General features: G+C 44.4%; 1 protein-coding gene across 1 annotated transcript in view; it reads right to left on the bottom strand.

Annotated features, from left to right (window-relative positions):
- The window catches only part of ATXN1 (ataxin 1), a 270,887-nt gene that overhangs the window by 213,603 nt on the left and 34,861 nt on the right, over positions 1-22,423 (bottom strand). The window lies entirely within an intron of this gene.

The raw sequence follows: 22,423 nt of genomic DNA, 5'->3' as shown, positions 1-22,423 counted from the left end.
TTACTTCCCCAGTTACAAAGGGAAGAAAGTGGCCTTTTTGTCGCAAGCAATCGCTTCCTGCAATGCTGAGGAATAAGATGTAAAATAGGCAAAGAGCTTCTAATGTCCTACTAAGAAGTAAAAACTGTTTCTTTCATCTTCCCTCAGAGAAGGAATTCAGGTTATGCTCTGCACTAAATTAAAGCGTTCTGCTCCGTTATATACATGCACAGCTTTGAAAACTGTTCCTGCTTCTGGGTCAAGGGCTCTCCCTGTGGCCAGGTGCCAGCTTTATCCCTGGACTCCCATAATCCCTTGAAATAAATCAACTTTCCATTGAAATCCTCTGCCAGTTCCACTTCAGACTAAAATGTGCTGTCTGTAGCATGATGCTCTTTTATACTTTTGTGGAAAAAAAGAAGGGAAACAATGTGGTCATTGTATACTGGACACAGTTCGACGTAATCCGCGATGTGTATATTAAAGGCTATCTTTGTGTGTTGCACTAGCCCTGAGTTTCAGCAGTTATTATCAGAAATGAGAAAAATACCTCTGGATGAAGGAAGGATTTGACTGGTTGACAAGGATCCCAGCCTGCGTGCGTGTGTACCTCATTGCTACTCTGCTCACGTGGACTCAAGTGTGGGGATGCATTCTACTACTGTTATACCACTTCCCAGCCCGGGCAGATGAAGCCCTCAAAGATTTTTTTTCGCTTTCCTTTTTATCTTTTCCCCTCTAATATCAATTTTCTTCTCTGTGTGTTATAAATGAACCTGAATACATTCACACGTTCCTGTGGAAGACTAAAAGCTGTCACTTCATTTCAGGGAATCAAGCGGTTTTCAGCTCAGCTGCAAGAAAGCCCAGATGCTACTACATCTCCGGGGGAAACTTATCTATTCAGAGAGGGGGAAACTTCAGAACAATAACAACAAAATAGAACTGAAAGATGCTGCTGCCATTCTCCTGCCGGTGCCAAGGTCAGTGCTTTGGAGAATGGGTGCCAGCCAGAAGCAGCAGCACCCTTCTTAGTAGTCTGACATTTCTGAAAAGCTCTCCTTCTCCCCACATCTCAGCAACTTTAAATGGTCTGCCAGTTAAATCAGAACAGCCTGGTATAAAGCTTCCAATTTTCTGACAACCTTTATATTCTCTTGGCTCCTACAAGGCCCTAAAGCTGATCGTGTATAATCCTGAGCTGAATGTAAAATAAATATGAAAACCTGTCATGATTTTACAGTTTTCCAAAGGATATTTCACTAAATAAAAAGAGCTGTACTTCTGGCACGTAAACTCTCCCCATAAAAATCACAGTTAGTGCTTTAGAATGAAGTTAGGCAGCCTGGTGCCAGACTCTGCCCTCCACAGCTCCCCTCTGGTCCTGGCCAGGTGCTCCCCCAGGACCTGCTGGGCCCCAGGTGCCTCAGCAAACCCCATCCATGCCTCAGACCTGAGCCAGGCCGGCTTGAGGCTCTCTCCAGCCTGCTGTGGAGCGGGGTAGGTCCCAGTCATTGCCATGTTGGGGCACAGCCCACACAGGCTGCTGAGTCCTGCACTGGCCATCAGTGTCATGCAGCCCAGAGCTTGTGCACTCATTCAGCTTTGATGCCCCTGCCCGACTATAGCAATGGTTTGTAGAAACCTCTTCTGCTGAATTTGTATTACTTAGCCATCTGCCTTACTTGCATGTGCAGGCATGGTTTGGAGTGTCCACAACGCTAGAGCACAAAAACAAGTTTCAGCCATTGACAAACTAGAGGTGATTTCAGGCTCCACTGGCCTTTTCAATCTTTGGACGACTTGTACATCAAAAGCATTGCTGATGTCCAGGCAAGAGGCATGTGGATCTAGCAAATAGAAACATAGAATCACAGAATCCTTAGTGCTGGAAGGGATCTCTGATGGCCATCTAGTCCAACTCCCCTGCAATGAATGGGGACACCACAGTTAGACCAGGTTGCCAAGGCTGCCCAGCCTTGCCTTGAAAGTCTCCAGGGAAGGGACATCCACCACATCACTGGGCAATCTGTTCCAGTGCCTCAGCGCCCTCACTGTAAAAGATTTTTTCCTTATATCTAACCTATATCTATCCTCTTTGAGCTTGAAACCATTTCCTCTTGTTCTGTCACCAAAAGTAGGAGCCAAACACAGCAACCTCGACAAAGGACATGCAGCGCATGCAGACTAACATGGTATCTCTTTGCCATCTGGTAGGGGAAGTTAAAAGACCAGTCCTGCAAGTCTTGAGATACGTTGCAGTTAAATTGACTGCAGGTTTTGTTTGCACTGCACTGTTTGGATGAAGGGTAGCTAGGAAGGAAGAAATAGAAGAAAGGCAAAGAAAGTAAAAACCTTCATTATTGCTCACAATGTTTCCAGGTTTGTATGTAGAGATCCTCTGTCCAAGGCATCCTGCAGGTGTCCAGCATTACACACCCGCCTCTCTTAGATTCTCCTCCTGGAACAGGAAACAGGCAGTTGCACTGTTTAAAATCCACTGTCAAACATACAGCCAGGCCTTTAATTTTCAATCAGAAGGAGTGAAACTATCTGGTTTTCCCCTAGAAGCCCCTAACCGGTATTTTCTTCAGTTAGTTTCTCCACCTTCAGACCTTGCCTTTAAGCAAGGAGTGCAGCTGAACCCAAAAATTCAAAGCAAAACTCAATTGGAACCATTATGTTTTCATCTGGTTACATGTCAAAACCTCAAAACTCAGGCACACAGCTCTCAAATTATAAACCCATCAGGTTGAACCCTAAGGCTAGGCCCAGGTTCGCCCCAAGACCCTGCAAATCTTCTAGAAAAGCCAATTCATGTCTCAAGTTCATAAAACCCAAGACAGTCAGGGAATTTTTCCAAGGTCAAACAGTAAGTTAGAAGGGGAGCTAAGAGGAGACCTGCAGCCCTGGCCACTTCACACTGCTACCAACAGAGGTAGAAACTCACTCTGCCTGAATTTCACTGTATAGCCTTAGCCAAGCCACTCAAAATAACCACTTTTTTGCCTGTTAATTGTCTTAATAAGTCACAAGGAGATGAATGACTAAACACTACATCATCCCTCAAAGGATTCATTTGTGGAAAAAGCATCCATTTAGCTGCAGGGTAGTTATTACTGCATGGCTTTGATTTTGCTACACAGTGCATGCCCTGTTTATTGAAATGCTTATATACTGCTCTGGGTGAAACCATCACTTACAGGTAGACTCTGAAGCTAAAGGAATGAGCTCAGATCCACTCATCTGGTCCCTAAATAAGACCCATCCAGTTATGTGGATCTGCAGAACTCTCTGAGATGTTGGTTAATGACTCTTTGGACACTTTTTTTTTCACGCTATCTCTGCATTTAAAACACAACAACAAAATTTCAATTTGAGAAACCACAATTGCAGTCACAATGTCTCTCCTGCTTAACTCTGTCCATGGCCCAAGACTCAGAGGAGAGCACGAGAGTGATACCAAGTTCACAGCATAATTTGATGCAGTCCCTCCTGAAACTAGATATGCAATGGTCACCCATTTGCATGTTTCATATCGATAACGCCAAAGCTTTCATCTGTAAGACATTTGGCAATACAGCAAGCATCTGTTTCAGGGTCCAGGCTTGATGCTGAAATACCATCAGTTGAGAATTTCTACACATTGCTTTCTAATAGTCCCTACTGTTTGGAATGGCATTAAGGAGTTCTGGCTCTGTTTCCAGGACTTCCCTATCAATGACTGAAAGTGCTGCCACAAGACAAGAGAGGGATTAGCATTCAACAACTGAGTCTGTTTATAGCATTAAAAACATTTTTGTGAGACAAAGGGTCAGCATTTGAAAAATAAGGTATGGCTTATGTATATAGAGTTAAAAAAAAAAAAAAAAAGATTAAAATAGATAACGTTTTTCCCTTCAGATTAATTACTCGTTTCCTGTATTCCCAGCTAGTTTTGCTTGCAGGGAAATTTCTCCTGAGCTCAGCAGCCAGCATTGTATCTAGGGCTAAACATTCCCACCATATCACTCCAATATTAAAAGAATCTTTCTGTCTTCCTGTTCAACCATACACTGATTACAAAATTCTTTTGCTCATTTAGGGCCAGATTCAATACAAATTCTGCCCAGTTTCCGCATCATGGAAGGCCACAAAAGCCCTGAAATATTTTGGTTTTGAAGCTTTTGTGGGCTGCCATGGTTTGGATGCTGGGTAACAATTCCAGCGAATGTGGTCCTCATAAAGCTTTTCAAGGTCCCACTCCATATGGACCTAGTGATTTCTCTTTATTGTCTCCAATGTGGATTACAATCCCCTTCAGATAATCTTTGAGTTATGCCTCCAGCTACAAGCTAAATCCTGGAGGAATAGGTCCTTTTCATATCAGGTCACATTCCCTGCAGAACACTGACAGAGAAATTAGTGTTTCTGAAAAGAAAGCACCACTTACAAAAATCTGGTATGTTTTGCATGGAAAGGCTTCAGATGAATGTAAGTGAATGGTAAAATCTAAAAGGAAATTCAATAAACTACTCATTATCTATATTCATATGACTAAGCTACACATGGAACGTAGCTTTTATCCTGCATAAAAAATGTACAGATGTTCTATAGAAAACTGTATGAACAAACTTTAACCTCACGACTGCTATTATTTTGTAATAAAAGGCTTACAGCATAATGTGAGCTTTTTTTAGAATGTAAGTTCCATGTGAGTAGTGTGTTGTTAATTTAATATTAATGCAATGCACCAGGAAGAAGTCTGCACAGAATCTAAAATAGAGAGAATCACAGTGCTGCAGACAGGAGATTTGTGGCATGGATTTTATTTGTTTCAGCACTCGGCACAAAATTCATTGACCAGGATTCCCATTGCCACAGGCCACGGGATTCATCTATAGTTACTTTACATGCTTTGGCACGAGGATTTTGCTGCAGCATTCCTGCCACTGATCCTAGGAATAATGTGGATAAGTCACCTTGCGCTGCACTGAAAATGTACCTCTCACTGTCAAGTGCATATGAATGAGCTTCTTTTTTTGGGAACAGCAAGAGGAAAAAAAAAACTGAATAAACTTCTGAATTTCTTTTGCTGAACCACCCTTCAGGTAGCAGGTGTGAATGCCTTTACCAAACTCTTGCAGACTGCAAATGCGGCTCCTGCTATGCTTGTACTGCAAAGCAATTCAAACAGGGAGAGCAGAACAGAAATTTAGGTTCACCCATACGGTCTCCCATCCTAGTGCGCGAGCCCTCTCCTCTGCAGTGTCTGCCACTCAGAATACCTATCCTGTATTTCTCTAAGGACTCAGTTCACTGTGAAGTGGTGATTTATGACACCCGTTATTACAATTGCTTAGCAGCTCCCAAGCAAGTAAAAATAGCAACAATCATCCAGCCCACTTTTCCTTCCTTAGCGCCCCACAGGAGAAGGAGCTTGATCAGTCCTATAGGGTTTCATACGCACTTGGGTGTTTCTGTAACTTCCAGCAGGAGTTTGACATTTTCTGTACGTGACGGAGTCTACAGCCATCTTATTCACTGCGGAAAGGCATTTCCTCGGTCTGCTTAGAGCTTCTGGGAAAGCTGCGTGTCCAGAAGCTGCTTTCTCTAGCTTGACAGTTTCATTGCTTCTATGAAATGCACTTGCATGTGATCATGGTCATAAAGGAACGCCCAGTCTCAGAATCAGTGAAGGCCACTTCCTTGGAAGCCTTCCAGGATCAAAAATGGAAACTTACCCTGAACTCCACACAACGGAGCACAGCTTCCATGCAGAGTAGAGAGAAGAAAATGGGGAGACATTCATAAACAACAGACATACTGCATTCACAAACAACAAGTCTATGGCAACAAGCATGGTAAAGATTGCTGCCATTTGTTCCCCTTCTCCGCGCAACTGATTTTAAATGCCGTTATTATTTTACAGGTACCATCGCAGCTGCGCTGCATGCAAGAGAGTACAGACAGCAGCCCAGTCCCTGCAGAACAGATGGATCCTTCCTATTTCTGTGCCTGTTCTGTGGGCAGGTACTGATGCCCAAAAGTTCACAAAAGTGTAACAAGCTTCAGAAGCCCTCAGCACTTGGAATAATTACAGAAATACAGATTTCTCATCTGCTGTCGTCTACAGTCATCACCTAAGTCTCAACTACTAGGAAAATTTATGTTCGTTTAATATTAGTTTCCATTTAAACTCCCTTTTAGCTGAGCTGACATAAAAGACAGAGTGGGCATTTTCATATTTCAGTGTTAAACCATGTTTTGGTTTAAGCTTAAACCAGCTGAGGATCTGATTTCATACTTGCAAATAAACTGGTCTTAAGCTAGCACAACTACATACATACAGTTGAGACCTTAGGCTTGCCTGGTTCCTTTTGGGCCATTTGCTCTGCGGTGCAGTGCCAACTTTAAACAGTCACTAAGACTTGGGATGGCAGTTACCACGGTTGCAGTAAGGAATATGAAATCATAGATATCATCTGTATAAGAGCAGGCTCTTCAGCTCACCACGTGGTCTCCCCAGCAGCCAGTTTTATCTGCGTATAGTAGAAACCTTGTCAGCTTCCAGAAATGAGGACTTGAAAAGAAGAAGACAGCTACTCCTTGTGACTTGTGTAGCTCTGTTTTAGGAGGAAGATGAGAATGATTTCACGGGACTTCCACTGATGTGCAGAGTTTCTTCACACAGGTTAGCGGCATTTGATGACCAACAGTACAGAATACCAAGAGAACATATCATTAAGCTACTGCCACTTCCCACAGATTGAAGTTACAAGGACAGTTTCAGTACCCTGTGCTTTCCTGAAACCTCAGTGATCAAGTTACTGGCTGCCTCACAGCTGATGTTAGAGATTAAATTTTGTCAACTCGATTAGCAGAGGACACTAAAGGTTTGGGTGGTAGTTAGAGGATTGCTCTTCAAAAGACAGGTGGATGACTGAATCTTATGAGAGCACATATTAACCATGATGGAAGACTCAAATCAAAGCAGGAGGTCATAACCTCCATTATGATCCAAATACCCTGTTTCCATACCTATTTGATCAAATTTGGAAGACTACATCACATTACTTCTCCAAGTTTAGCTTAAGTGCCAGGGATGTTTCAGTAGAAGCTGTGAAATGAGACATCTCACACACAATGTGGCAAGGTGACTAGCATCAACTGACATTTATGAAGCTCTTTTGGTAACACCAGAGCATTTGGCAAGTTCCACTTGATGTCCGTATTTCTGTCAGGCAACATTTCTGCTACCAGCACTCGCGGGACGTCTTCCTGTTCTGCTCTAGTCCTCCCCTGTGCCAGGTTTTGTACTGCTCCAACCATGGTCCGTCTCTGCAATCTGTTTACTTACTGCTGAGTTCTTAGAGAAGCTGACGTGTTGGGTGTCAGACTAAGAGAACTTATCAGGGATGGGAAGAATTCACCACCTCCCTGCATCGGTGGCTGTTACTTCCGTTGCAAGTAATTGCAAAAATGTCTTGAGGAGAAACATTTCCTGTGCAGATGATGTTCCCATCTGCAATAACCTGCATGCAGGTACCCTTGTTCCCTTCAGGAAGGCTCAGAACTCCAATTCTTTGCTGTCAGCCCCATCACAACACCAATAACTTTGGCTTAATTTTCCTCAGCTGCCTCAGAAGGTCACACAGAACTATGCACATGACAAGGACACCGGGCACTTTTCAGAGTCCTGCCCCCACGTTTTTGGTGGGGAGGTGCAACATGCCCCAGGAAGCCCCACATATCCTGTGCTATTATAAAGCAACCACCACCAAAAACAACTTGGTGCCTTCTACGTGAGAACTAACGACTCACGGGCGAACTATTTGTCTATTAACATGTTTCAGTAAAACAATCACTCCCAGTCGAGACTTACGAAAGACTCTGCCAGGCCACAGGATCAGCCCAGTTACGCTGTGTATTACCACAGTGCCAGGCCAGCAGGGTTTGCAGCAGAGGATGCAGCCGACATGCTCAGACAGGAGTTCCTGCCTGCGGGCCAACTGCTCCACAAACAGGACTCATGAGTGTCAGATGTCAAGTTCTCGTTTCATATCCTGCCTTCTTCCCCTTTGACCACCCTGGATCACTGTAGCTGTTCAGCAACTGGCCAACACCATATCAGGCAGGGTAAGCATCAGCGTTGTCTCAGTTTTACAGCTGATGAAAGTCTTTGTTTCAGCTTTCCCTATTTTTAAACTACTCCAGTGTGGCTTTGAGGATTTGTGCCTGCCAGTTAGGCTGGAGGAGAAGGTATGGCTTCTGCAAGGTGGCAGTTGCTCCCCACAGCCAGGTGCTTCAGGAGGGGTGGCTGAGGGCATTTGGAAGCCTCAAGTCTGTGTTCAAGTCATGAGCTGGTCCTGGTGCAAAGGCAGGCTTACACTGGGGTTTCTTAATGGAGTTCATGGAAGCGGGTGGAAATTGAACCACAGCCAAGGTGGAGAGCCATGTAGAACAGATGTTTTTGCAGAAGGTAAAACAAACAAAAATACTCAGAGCTGGAACTTTTGGCCCACAGTAAATCTGTAAAAAGCCCCAAAGTGCTGGCGAGGGAGGCTGTCCGACACGCTAAAATTCCACATGAATAAAGTAAAACACATTTGCATTGCTAATTTAATAAAGGACTTCTTGACCCAAAGTCAAAGACTAGTGCAAGCCTTCTGCATGGAAAAGCTCTTTTACTCTCTCTATGAGCCTTCAGCAATGCTGCTTTTTAAAAGTACATGCGCTTTTCCTAGTGTCTGATGCTAATTATCAGATAACAGGCAGCCCTGTGCTGAGTACGTATGTAATATGTTAGCCTTGGGGGAAAAAACACCTTATCGTTCAAGTGGATTTGAGATTGCAGATGATCTTCTCAGCCTGTGGAAACTTTCCTCTGCGGCACGGGGCTTACATAAGGAAGGGAAAGAAGAGAAAATCAAACGCGTGCAGCTTTCAGGCTGCAATCCTCCCAGCAGTTCCATTCTCTCCTCTATCAGCATTTTGGAATGACACGCAGGTTAAACCGTTGGTCTGGCATGGAAAGCAGCTTTGGTAATTGCAAGTTTACATTACACTACAAACGAGCGGATTATAGTAAACAGATGAACTGTGTAAATAAAGTATCGCCGCTCTCTCTCCTTTGTGACTTGTATTCTGATACCACTGCTGCTGCTTTTACTACAGCTACTATGGCTTCGAGGCTCCAGCTGACAGCTCCACCTAAAGACCTTTATTCATCTCTGTTACTACTTCAGCTGCTCTGAGAGCCAGAAGGCACCGAGGGCTCATTGGCCAGAGGCTCTCTAACCTCGCGGCCTGCCCAGGAAATCAATATGCCGCACTCGAGAGCACAAAGATGAATAGTGAAGCCGGGGCCGGCGGAGGAACGCGCGCTGCATCTGGAAGGACGCGGAGACAGCCAGTTCTGCTCTGACAGCAGCCTCCCAGCCCGCGCATGTTTGTACACCAGCCTCGTGGCATCCTTCCAAGATAATTTGTGAACCTTGGTTCACACCATTTTCAAAGTAGGTCACATGCAGTAATCTCAGTCGAGGAGAGATACATTGTCAGCAGCAGGCACCGCAAGGAAGGTGGGAGCTGCGGCCGGCGAGCGAGCAAGGGAGTGGGAGAGCAGTGGAAACGCACGGTGCGGGGCCAGCTGCACCATGGCGCTCGCCCTGCTCAGACAGCTGGTGGGCGAGCTCCAGCAGCCCGGCCTCTCGCCGCTGGTGGCTGTAAAAGGACCGACTGTTCTCCTGGACGCACCGCCAGCGTGGCTTAAATATTAATCTGAATGAAAATACATGGGAGAGATCTAACCTTTACTTAGCTCTGTGCTCCCGACAGCGGGAATCACAGCTAACTCTGAATTACGGGGTTTCAGTTTTCCTCAGGCCGTGGAGTATTGCTACCTAACACACTCCCCTCACCTTCCCCTGCACTGACGGACAAATCCCAGGCTCAAAGGGAGATGGAACCTTCACTTGGGAGAGCACTCCCCAAACACCTGCAGTTTCCCATATTTTTCCATGCCCTGTGCTCGTCTCCTTCGGGGCATAGAATTAGAAATGGGTGCGTTGAAAGGTACAAGGGCTGCTCTGAAAGTGATGCCTGCTATTTTATTTTGTGGTCCCTCAGTGTCCAAGCTGGATGTTCATGGTATGGCAGTTGAGGCTGAACCTTTCTGCCACTATTCCATCACATTTTGCTGCGATGTGACAGATGGCAGCAGAAGGACAGTCTGACAGAATGGCATCTGACATGGAAGTGTGGATGAAGCAAAGGTGTGTCACTGAATTCCTCCACGCAGAAAAAATGGCACCCGTTGATATTCACTGATGCTTGCTGATGGAAACCAAACAGTGGATGTGAGCACAGTGAGGTGATGGGTGGTGTATTTCAGCAGTGGCAACAGGGACAGAGGATCCCTCCTCTGGTGCAAATTTTTACAAGTGCAGCATGCAGGCTCTTGTTCATCATTCTGGCAAAAATGCTCACCTAATGGTGATGATTCTAATGGAAAACACTGTTCAGTAGCTGAGAATTTGCTCTACCAAATAGTGTCATTGTGCTCTTTGCATCTGTTGCGGTTTCCATGGAAATAAATAAGAAGCATTACTTTCAGAGAGACCTACACACATTTTTCAAAGATGGTGTTCACGAAAATGAATGCAGAAATGAGTTTACATACTGGTTCCCAGGCTGTAAGATCAGAAAGATCATCAAAGAATTACCAGTTGAAAGCAACAGCACAACTTTTCAGGCATAGCAGCTGCTGGCAATGCGTTGCCTTTAAGCACAGCCCGCGCACCATCGGAGATGACTTAACGCGAGAAAGCTGACTGCTCTGCTTGCCTGAAGAGCATTGCAGTGTTATGTAATTTTTTTCTTTCTCTCTCTCTTTTTTTTTTTTTTTTTTTTTCCAAATGGGTTAATTTTTAAACAGGCTCAGCTTAACCTTGCTTCTGGTCAATGGTTACCTGAATCTGAATGAATATGCAGTCCCTGAATAACTCTGCCCCAACGTAACACGTGTGCAACATTTTTAGCACTCAAAGCAACATGGAAACGGCAGAGCTGGGCAAGCATTGCTTTTTTTGACTCCTACAAGGAAAAGGAGTGTGTTTCCTGCATCTGAGAAGTTGTGCATTTTCCTTTTCTTTTTTCCCCTGTGAAGTGTCAGGCTGGAAATTTCAAATAGAAAGGAGCAAGTCATTTCTGACATTAGCGTGCTCTGTGCAAAGAGGGAGAGGAGAGCCAGCACGCTGTGGAATAGCAACCAGGCTCACATCTCATCTATGAAACTGCAAAGAACAACTTTCTGCTTCTTTAGAGCAACTTACCCGATCGATAGCTTGTCTAGGGAGCTGTAGAACATGCAGAAGCATGCGACAGTGTGCAAGCTTTATCAGTTAAAAAGGTGCTGTACTGACTTCCTATGCAAACGCATAGAAAAATGGATAAATCCAGAAAGGGCTCTCAGTTGGTACAGAACAAGGGAACAACTCATTCTGTAATGCAGGATGTGATACTTCCCTGCCAAAATCCTATTGCTTGCCCATTATCACAGAGTTTTGACAGAAAACTAACCAACAAAAATCCCTTCTGTGCTGCCTTCCTAAAAGAAAATCCCTTTGAGAAAATCTGCAACATAGAAAACCCCCAGACACCTCACATTTTTTTCCAGAATGACAAGGAAATCTAGTTGTGGTTACAAACGGGCTCAGCATTGTGCAGTTTCACATCATGCGAGTTTTATTACTTTTCAGACTAACTTCAGCATTTTCCCAGCCAGCTGCTGGCAGATGTCTTCTTAGGATTGAGAGCAAACCACTTTGAAAAGAAATTTGTTCATAAACCTTTTTAAAATGGTACAGAAAAATTCTTTTGTATTTCTCATTCCAGCTTGGATGTAACTTCTTCTTTTCTTCCTTTTTTTTTTCAGTCTTTAAAAGGAATGAGTCTGAAATGTTAAACAGGTCACACAGTAATTAAGCATCTAACTGAAAATTAAACACACATTCAAGGGCTCAACTAACGGCACATGCTAATTCATAACAGGCATGTGCCACTCACGTTTTTCATGGCTGATCATTAGGATGTAAGCAACCCTGGATCCCATCAAATCCTGAGAAGTGACATAGTTGTCTTTCTGTGGTGCTAAAGGGAGCCCTACGCCAGCAAGGCAGCGCTGTGTTTGTGAAGCTGCTGTGATAGGGCAGGGCAGCTGCAGTCCATTGGTGTGCCTGGCATGCAGGCACTGTGGCTGGGAAAGGTCTGATGTAGCCAAGAGCCCGTGTGCCTGGTCAGGTCCGCAAAGCCACTCCTCACCCACACCAGCATGAGATCGAATCTGAGGGGCTGTGTTCAACTTTGGAAACTTTGTGTCTCAACCGAAAAGACAGAGAAAAAATTCAGCAAGTCCTCTTCTGTTTAGCCCGGCACCAAATTTATTTCCAGGGACGTGCACAACTGCTTGGCCTTGTGTTACTGAATACTTGTGGTTTGCTCACTTCTTCTTGTCCCTGACCTTCCGTAGCACAGGTTTGGCAGCAGTATTTCAGATACACAAAAGGAATTGAATCCATATTTCCTTTGCAGGGTTGTGTTTGGGTTACTCACATCTCTGTGACAGGCTTTCAGGTGGTAAAGAGCATTTTTCTTTGGCCTAGAGAGGGGAATGCACAGTGCGGGATGAGATGAAAGGACCTCAGCATGGTCTTTATGGAGGTGCAAAAGTGGCACAGGAGAGCTGCAAATGAACATTGCTGGTCTGTATGCAACCTGCCCACCTCCAGCTGAGGACTCACTGCAAGCAAGCTTGGGATTGCTGGAACGAGATCTGCAGTACTCCAATAAACTGCGGTTAAAGGAGATCTTTGGCCATTGCTGAGATTGAAGATGGATTAAAGGTGGCTTAGTTCAATCTTTGCTCCCTTACCCTGAATTTCACGGGATCAGCACAGGTAAGGACTGAGTGCTGAGATATTATTTACTGCCTTTTGGATTTGCTGCTACAGGGAGTTTAAAGACAGCGTGACCTGGCTCTTCCCTACTCCCACTGCACTTAGTAAGGGCTCTGACTTCACGGCACGCCAGACACCTGCAGCACCAAGACAGGAAACCCACACATCACCTCCCAAGAGATTTTTAATTGTGTTGAGACTTTTATCCTTTTCCAAGGAACCAAACAAATTTTTCCAATGGTATAGTTTCTGCATTACTCTAGTTGGGGTTGGAGAACTTCACTTGGTCTCTTCAACCTATGACTGGCAGATAGCTAGACAAGAGAGGACATACAAAAACTGAGACTTACCACTGCATATTCATTAGCACACACATTTCTATACAAGAGAAGCTTTTCCCTAAAAACATCTCTATAGCACTAATACTACTGCAGAAGCCTCGACTACTACTGCTTGGTTTTTTTTGTGGCTTCACAGTTCCTGTTGATCCAAAGGATCACCCTCTACCTGGCTAGATGGTTGAAAAACGTGGAAGGGAACATGCACATAGTAAAAGTGGAGGATGCATTTTGGATCTATTTACCTTTCTCCTTCTTTCTGTGCCCTCTTCTCTGTCCCAAGGAGCACTGAAATAAGCCTGATGTGGGAAGCCTAGGAAGTCAAAACAGGTGGAACTGAAAGCAGAAGAGGCTCAGAAACCTATGCATATGTATCACCACTAATGTTTCTAACCAACTTGCTTAGCTGACCACTGGATTTACAGTCTTAATTTAGTGTTTTACACTTCCTACACTCAGAACAAACTATGTCATCTCACTCAGGAGCCAGAAGAGCATGTCCCTCCATCTCATTCATTCAAGAGACAAGTAGCACAATAGCTGGCTTAGCCTGAAACTCTCCATGCCCCAAGGCCATGAGTGTACCTGGATTTTATACACAATGATCCTCATAACCTTAACTCAGCAACACACCCATATATATGTATCCTTCAGCTTAAAGTACGTGAGGTTTTCTTGTGTTCAAAAAAGTGCTAATCCTTCTGGGATTAGTCAAATGGGGCTTAAAAACCCTCTCAGATGCTTTTCAACTGCAAGATTTCCCTGGCAAGTGCGGACACTGGTCTCAGTCATGATTTCCCACAGAATCTAAGCTTTAATAAGAAAAAAAAATCAGACTCACAGTAGCAAATAACTTTTTCAAGTTCATACTCAATGCAAACTGTTGCAACACTGGCTTGCTGAGTTTGCAGAGAAGCAGCTCCTGTGTCTGTGCTGTTCCTCCATCCCAGCACCGAATGAAATTACTGAGGGGACAGCCTGATCTCTTGGGGATCCATGTGCTGCACAGGGCAGCCCAGCAGCCCCTTAACTTCATGCTGAAGCTTGTGAAAGCTGGAACCAGAGGCAGGAACGGACACCGGGATGATTCACAGGAGATAAAGATCCTGAAAGAAGGAGGCCGGAGGAAAGGATGAGTAACAGAAATAGCTTGCTTGTTTCCTCTTCAGAAAAGCAAGGAGAGTGAGGGATGCTGAAATGAAAACATACTTTTTTCCCATGTGGCTACCAGGAAGTTGACAGGAAAAGAAAGGCCTGCTCTCGTTCAACAGCTAGAAATGGGAGCTTCGCCCTGAGCAGATACTCACAGGCTATAAAATGAATGAAGGACTGTATCTCCAAGCACAGTCCCACAGCCATTTCCTCACAGAAAGTCCCCAGAGCTGGTAGGAGCAAGGGACTGAGCTTTTCAGGAGGACAGTAATAGTGAATGACAGAAATTGTCTGGCCTTCTGCAGGGGTGAGTTCCCAAATCAACCTTGCAGGTACATTTCTTGAGAACTTTTCACTGATCTAAAAGTGCACCAATTTTCTTCTATTTTGTGCAGTGAAATAGTGAATGTCAGCTTGGTGAGTATTCTTTTTATGCCACTAAATTATGCTTTTTCAATGAAAATAATTACTAAAAAATAATAATGTTTGCTGGAATGCACTATTATTTCAGTATTCCTTGTACCCTGAACTCTGCATGTTTTACTAATTCAGATTGCTCTTCCCTGGACCACTGTCTTATTCATTCACCTGAGAAACACAACAGCCCTGCTGCTACCTCTGCAGTCCCTGGGACTCACACAGTCACCCAAAGAGAGACTTTCCTCAATGTAAATAATGTAAATTAATCTTTTTCTTTTTTTTTTTGCACTCCATTTGATTTGGCTTAAGCCACATAATGCAGAGTTCTATCCCATCTGTCACAATTAATTACAATAATTGCAGAACCTAAATTTGCTTCCAAACATCATTAATTAATACTATACTACAGTATGGGTGGGTAAGGGGGGACAACTCCTCTATTTCCGATTCCTAAAAACCCCCAGTCAAACCAAAACAAGGTCTGGAAGATTTTGCATTAGTTTTCAATGTCAGTGTTGAGGACTTAATAACCACAGAATGTGCTCTGTGATCTTTAATAACTTCATATCATAAGCAAACATTGTTTGCTGGCCAACATTTTTGCTAAAAACATCTTAACTTGAATTCTTCTTTGTGCCAACGTACAGGAGATTTTGCTCCAAGTAGGAAAATTTACATAACAGGATACATAAGCCCTGTATGCTGTACTTAATTAGATTTTTTTTCTGTTTTTGAGCAACGTGTTACCAGTGTCTGAATTAAGCCTCAGATAATACTGCTTTAGATAGAGCAATCTGAATCAACCACACATAAAATCAACCACATGTAACCCTATCGGGTCACAGGTTGGGGGGGGGGGGGGAAGGGAGAAGCCATCTAGTGGACAAAAATGTAATTATTTACCAGAAAACGTCTTCCTGCATAAAGCTTTTGCTGAAGCGATGGGTGTTTTTTTTTTATGTCACTTTATCATCTGCAGTACCACTTCTCCATGAATCCTCTGGAAGCCTCTGGGAAAACAGAGTTTACTGGAGAGTGACAGCATAGATCTCTCAGCACAGGTTCCTGGCAGATTCTGAGATTAGCAATCACCGTGAAACTTAGGATCAGTTCTGTTCCTCCTGTCCCCCACACTGAAATTATCCGTGTATTTCTTACAGCGCCGTGAGGGCCACCAGCCGACTGACTGAGCGCCTTATCGTTAGATGCAACACCCTGCGCCAAGGAGACTGGTGTTGCCACAGGGTTTAAATAGCTGAGCTAATATTTAAACGTCTGTCCCCTCTGATCTCTGCAAAATGAGGAGAAGAGACTTTGTGACTGCACACAGACAGCTGCACAGTGCCCAGAGCGCTCTGCAGGCTGCAGCAAACCTCCTCTCCTCGCAGGTAGTGGTGCAGCCCATGCAGCAGCACCCAGCCTCTCTCTGACATAAAGAGCAGGCAAGGGGAATGAGGATTTCTCCTCCTGATGCCATTTGTGGCACTGTGCTGAAAAGTTGCCTCTCAGCACTGTGGTGCCTTGTGCAGCGGGTTCAGTACCTGAACCTCCAGCAAACCGGCCTGCTGTGCATGGCTCTCTGCTTCCTTTTCTGCTTGTCACCATGGGGGAATAAAGCTAGCAGCTTTCTTATGCTGTATTCTTGGAGGCCCAGCCCCAAATTCATTCTCCTCTGCCATGAAGTTCACAGCACTAATCTTGAAGAGCAGATAATGATCAGCCATGCCCGGGCAAGCCTCAGTACTGAAGCCAAAATATAATTTCTGTGGGATTACAACAACACAAACCACCATCATCAGAGCCTGCACTGCGATGATGCAAGCAAACATCTGTAACTCCTGCTGCTCCAGGCGAAACACCGATGTGGGATTAGTGAGCTGCCACTTGGAGCCTGCTCTGACTGCAGCTTTCGCTCCCCTGACCGCACTGCTTTGGCTTGACCCAAGACACAACTCCAGACACTTTAGCCTTCCATTAAAATTAAAAACAAAGAAACCTCAGTCTTTCTAAATAATTTGTTTAGGAGCATCCCATGCAACAGTTTTCACCGAAGCCACCTTTGCAGTGGCAAGCTTTTACCAGGAGGTCTCCAGGGCTTCCCTTTTTCATTAACCCTGTGCGGTGCTCTGAGCTGCACGGTGCAGCAGCAGCCCTCTCCTTACGCTGCTCCTGTGTTTGTTCCAGCGTGAGGAATATCCCATGCATCACTCCTGACAGAACCACCTCGCCATGCTCAGATGATTCCTGTGTTGCTGGGTTATAGGACAAGGGAACAGCGGCTCCCCAACTATCTTTCATAGACCTTCTCCGCTGTCTCCTATTCATCCCCTTCCTAATGAATCACAGCCTTTTCTCTCTCCTCATAATAACCAAATAAGGATTTCAGAGTTTGGCCCATTCATTACATTCTGTATTTTAATACGGACAAGAATGGAATACAAAATACTGCCAAAAGTTTAGCAGCAGGGGCAACCTTTCTGCTATTTGCATGTCTACAGTTCCCAGTTCAACAATGCCGACTCGCTGTTACGCACACCCTCAAGGCAAGGAATTCATAAACAATAATAATAACTACCCAACTGGCCATGCAAATTGCAGGATGGCAGAGAGCAGAAAAATGCTGCTTTGCTCCTTCACAAAGCATGCAGCATAAACTTTGTGCTGTCAGTTTAAAACTTTGGCATATGCGTCTGCAAATGGGGAGGAGCCCATTTTCAGATACTTGTGAAATATAAACTTCAGTTGTTGCCAAGCTCACAGATAGATTTGCTCCTTTTTATTTTTAAGTTTCCTGAATCTGTGAAGAAACCCACAAAGCCGTTTTAGAGCTGTGTAGCTATGAAAAATGTACACGCTTCTGTTTTTTTTAAGCAACATGCTCAATCACTGCAATTATTCCTTGAGAATGCTTTTTAAAAAACAGAACCATGGCTATTTTTCACAGCTACAAAACCCTAAAACAGCTCTGCAGCTTTCTGTGAAACTTAACAAAAAAAAAAAAAAAAAGCCTTTCAGCTAAGAACAGTAAAAATAGATCAAAAACCAATTAGCTGGACCACATGGCAGAAGACAGGTGTGCTTTGGATGTGGTATTTATACAGAAACCAGATAATCATTTTTTCACTTTTACAGATTCCTGAGGACTAAAAATATCACAGGCCTCCCTTCACAGAAGCCCACTACATCCAGTGAAGACACTGTCCACTCAGAGAATAACCTGAGGATGCAGCCTGGGACATTTTGCCCTGCCTCCTCTGAAACTGAATTAACATTAAAAGCAGCAAACATATGGGTGAATTATGGTAGCAAGCCTTCAAAAGCAAGTCAACTCCTTTAGAAAGTGCAGCCAGAGAGAACGCCAGAAACACTGAAACCAATTAAGGTTGCTTTAGTGTTACACCTGTTTAAATGAATGCCAAATCCAGCCCAGAATTATTTACATTATGTTATTAACAAAAGGACATATGAGTAATGGGAAAATAGAAGTGGTTTATGCAAAACAGGCTCTGCTGAAACCAGCTGCAAACCTCAGGTACTTGCAGCGGGTAACAGAGGCTGTAGCCAGATGTGTTACTGCCCTGGGTCAGGCAGAGAGACTCTGTATTCCAACCCCACCAGCTGCCTGTCACTGTCCCCAAGCTGCCCGGTGTGTGCCAGAGTAAATACTCACATAATTGCTCCTTATGTAGTTCAGTTGGAATGATCTTCCCCGTCTTGTAACAGAAGTTATTTTTTAAATGATATTGTTTAAGCAGACACAGATCTAGTGACTGATCATACAGGAGACTGCTGTGAGATGTGCAGAGGATAGCCCTTTGTAGGCAAATGGTGGGGGACGAGCAAATGGTGAGAGGCTGGGAGCATCAACCTCTTCCCCAGGCTGTTGTCTTACTGAACAAAGAGAAACTGGGACTTTGTTCCTGTAGCTTACAACCCCTTCCTTCCTGCCCAATTTCCCCACTGTATGAGACACTGCATGCATGAAAACCTAGGACTGGCAAGCAAGGGACATGGCTCCAAATGCGAGGCTGGGAACTGGAAGTGACCAAAGGAATCCCAGAAGTTGTCCAGCAAAAGGAATACCTGCAGGCCTCAGAGCCCTGTCGTGCCTTTGTCTTGCCTTTAGGATCTTGTCCTGTTTCTGATGGTGCTGGCCAGTGGCTAAAAACTGAAATACCTTCTGCAGAAGAAGGTTTCCAAAACTACTTCCTCACTAAGCCCATCTTCTCATTGAAAACGGCCAGCTATCTCATGCAGATGACTTCCCTTACAATTCCCTGACACTTAGGTTAAGCTTAAATCCTCTAAATTCAGCCTTTTGTGATGCATCTACTTTAACTGGTTCAGAAATGATCTCTCAACCCAGCAGAAAATCAAGCTGTCTCTTTTACTTTCTGCAAGCACATTCAATGGATTTGACCTTGAGATAACTATTGTCCATTCCTGTCACAGCCAGAATACACATAATTCACTTTGAGCATTTGTTTAAGTCAGCAATATGACAGAAAAAGACATCTCTATATTTTACACTAAAAAAGCCTTACAAAAAGAGCTATTCTGTATAAAGAAGGTACATAACAAAGAATAGCAAGTTTTCACAATTCTGCTTCCAGTTTCACTAGGGCAGCAAAATGAAGTGGCTCTGCTCCATCCCCATACCTAACACACACACTACACAGATAAGAAAAGACAGGCTTTACAACATGTTGGATAAATGCTGCTCCCCATTACCGCTGTGGAAACTAAGAGCAGAAATAAAAGTTGTATAACAAGCAGCAGAGCACAGAACCAACAAAAAAAAAGCACAATTCAATGCTGTGCTCAATGCACATCTCAGAGGACTTTGCTGGATCCTCGCTCTCTCCTCAAGAAATGCTCATTCCAGGAGTGGTTGAACACCGCAGAACGATCATGGGCTCCAACAGAAGTCTGTGAATATGTTCCCAAGAAGCTCCCAACTGTGCTTCAAAACGCAAGATGACTGCCATTTAAGGTTCTTGAGGGCTGAAAGAGCTTACACATAAGATTTTCCTCTTGAAACCAAGAACATCAGGACCCAGAAAGAGTTCCAGCTGATTTTCCAAGCAGTGAGTGACTGGCTTTCTTAAATACAGCTGCTTTCCTCATTAGAAGACTAAAAATAGTTCTGCTCCTAGCAGGCTGACTTCCTCTTAAGCGTTCTGCCATATCCATGTGTGTATTTCATTCAGGGTTTCTGCATGTCTACGCCACTGTGATTCTATTTCAGCCTTTAAGTACATTCAAGAAATTTTTCATTTCCCTCTTCCATATTCAGTCCAGATGTCCTGAACTGTCCAAAACTGTTTCATGTTAGGAGAATTTGTAGGGATATTCTGGCATTCACACTGCTTGCATCTGCTTCAGTGTTTTTAGGAAAGATCAACTTTCTTCCCCAACTGCTAGCAAATACAGACAACAAGTTTATGGTTTTTAAACATCCATGATTAACAGTAGATGCTTTGCTTTGTTTCTCATGCAGAAAGAATAACTAAATGCTACCATATCAAACTTCCTTTTTTTTTTTCTTTTCTTTGCAATAGATGCTAGAGTGAGAAAACTGAGGAACTGAAATATTTCCATATGTCTCAGAAAGCATACTGCAACGGCAGCACACACTTCTTCACAGCGCCGTGCCAGCATGCAAAAACCCTGTTTTGAAAAGATATCCAGACGGAGAGCTGGGAGACTGTTGAAGCACACGTTGCAGTGCTCCTCTCAATACCAGTCACCTTGTTTTCCAGACCATGCAAAAACTGTGCACTGCTGCTCTCTTCTAGCTCTCAGGGTGGTTTTGAAAATCAAAGAGGAGGGTAGAATCAAAACCTCTACCTCTACCCTCTACATAAGGTAGAGATATATCCTTATGTTTCCCCTGAAGATTAAGTTTGTATAGAAACATAGAATACCTTAGGTTGCAGGGAACCTCAGAGATCATCTGCTTCCAACCCTCCAGCCATGGACCCACCAGATGAGGCTGCCCAGGATCTCATCCAACCTGGCCTTGAACACCTCCAGCGATGGGACATCGACAACATCCCTAGGCAATTTCTTCAAATGCCTCACCACCCTCTGAGTAAAGAATTTCTGCATGTAACCTAAATCTCCCCTTTTTTAATTTAGGATCATTCCTCCTTGTCCTGTCACTATCAGCCCATGTAAAAAGTTGGTCCTCCTCTCATTTATAAGCTCCCTTCAAGTACCGGAGGGCCACAATGAGGTCTCCCTGGAGTTCTCTCCAAGCTAAACAAGCCCAACTCCCTCTACCTCTCTTCATGGAAGAGATGCTCCAACCCTTTGATCATCTACATGGCCCTCCTCCGGATGCTCTCTAAAAGCTCCACATCTTCACTGTGTCAGGAGCCACAGGCCTGGACACAGTACTCCAGACGGAGCTTCACGAGGGCAGAGTAGAGGGGGACAATCCCCTCCCTCTCCCTGCTGCCATCCCCTTTTGATGCAGCCTAGGATACTGTTGGCCTCCTGAGTTGCATGTGCACACTGGTGGATCGTGTACAGCTTTTCATCCAACAGGACTCGCAAGTCCTTCTCCGCAGGGCGGCTCTCAAGGAGCTCTTCTCCCTATCTGCACTCATGCCTGGGATTGCTCCAATTCAAGTGCAACACCTTGCACTTAGCTTTATTAAACTTCATTCAACTCCCATGTGCCCACTTTTCAAGCCTGTTGAGATCCCTGTGAATAGCATCCCTTCCTTCTATTTTATCAGCTGCACTACTCATCTTGGTCTGTTACCAGCAAACTTGCTGGAGGTGGACTCGTTCCCACTGTCTATATCATTCATAAAGATTTTGAAGAGCACTGCTCCCATGACAAGACTCCCAGGGGATACCCATCATGAGCGGCCTCCGCTTGGACATAGATACGTTGACCCCAATCATCTTGCTGTGACCATCCAGCCAACTCTTTGTTTACTGAATAGTCCAGCCTTCAAATCCTTATCTCTCCAATTTAGAGATGAGGATGACATCAGTTGACCTTCCTTTGCCCACCAATGCCATCATTCCATCACAGAAAGCCACCAGACTGATCAGACACAATCTGCCCTTGGTAAAGCTACGCTGCCTGTCTCAGATCTCCTTGTATCACAGGGGCCTTAACATCTCTTCCAAGAGGATCAGCTCTGTGATCTTCCCAGGCACAAGTATGAGGCTCACCAACCTGTAGTTCCCCAGGTCTTCTTTTCTTCCTTTCTTAAAATTGAGAGTTTTGTGTCCCTTATCTCTTTTTCCAGTCACCAGGGACTTTGGCCAGACATGGCTTTTCAAATATGATGGAGAGTGGCTTGGTAACCACATCAGCCAGTTCTTTCTGGACCCTAGGATGCATACTGTCTGGCCCCATAGACTGATACACATTCAGCCTCACGAGGCAGTTTCAAACTCTTACAGTGGGAGGGATTTTGCTTTCCCCAGTTCCCTCATGGAGGTTCAGGGACATGCGAGGTATTGGAAACCTGGCTGCCAGTGAACACCAAAGCAAAAAACTCATTGAATACCACAGCTTTCTCCATGTTTGTTGAAGCCAGTTCTCCCTCCTCATTTATCTGAGGGGTACAT

The sequence above is a fragment of the Tympanuchus pallidicinctus genome, unplaced genomic scaffold (genome assembly GCF_026119805.1).
Source record: "Tympanuchus pallidicinctus isolate F22 unplaced genomic scaffold, pur_lepc_1.0 scaffold31, whole genome shotgun sequence".
Taxonomy (NCBI): Eukaryota; Metazoa; Chordata; class Aves; order Galliformes; family Phasianidae; genus Tympanuchus; species Tympanuchus pallidicinctus.
The sequence above is the reverse complement of the archived record's forward strand: the minus strand, read 5'-3'. Positions and strand labels throughout refer to the sequence as shown.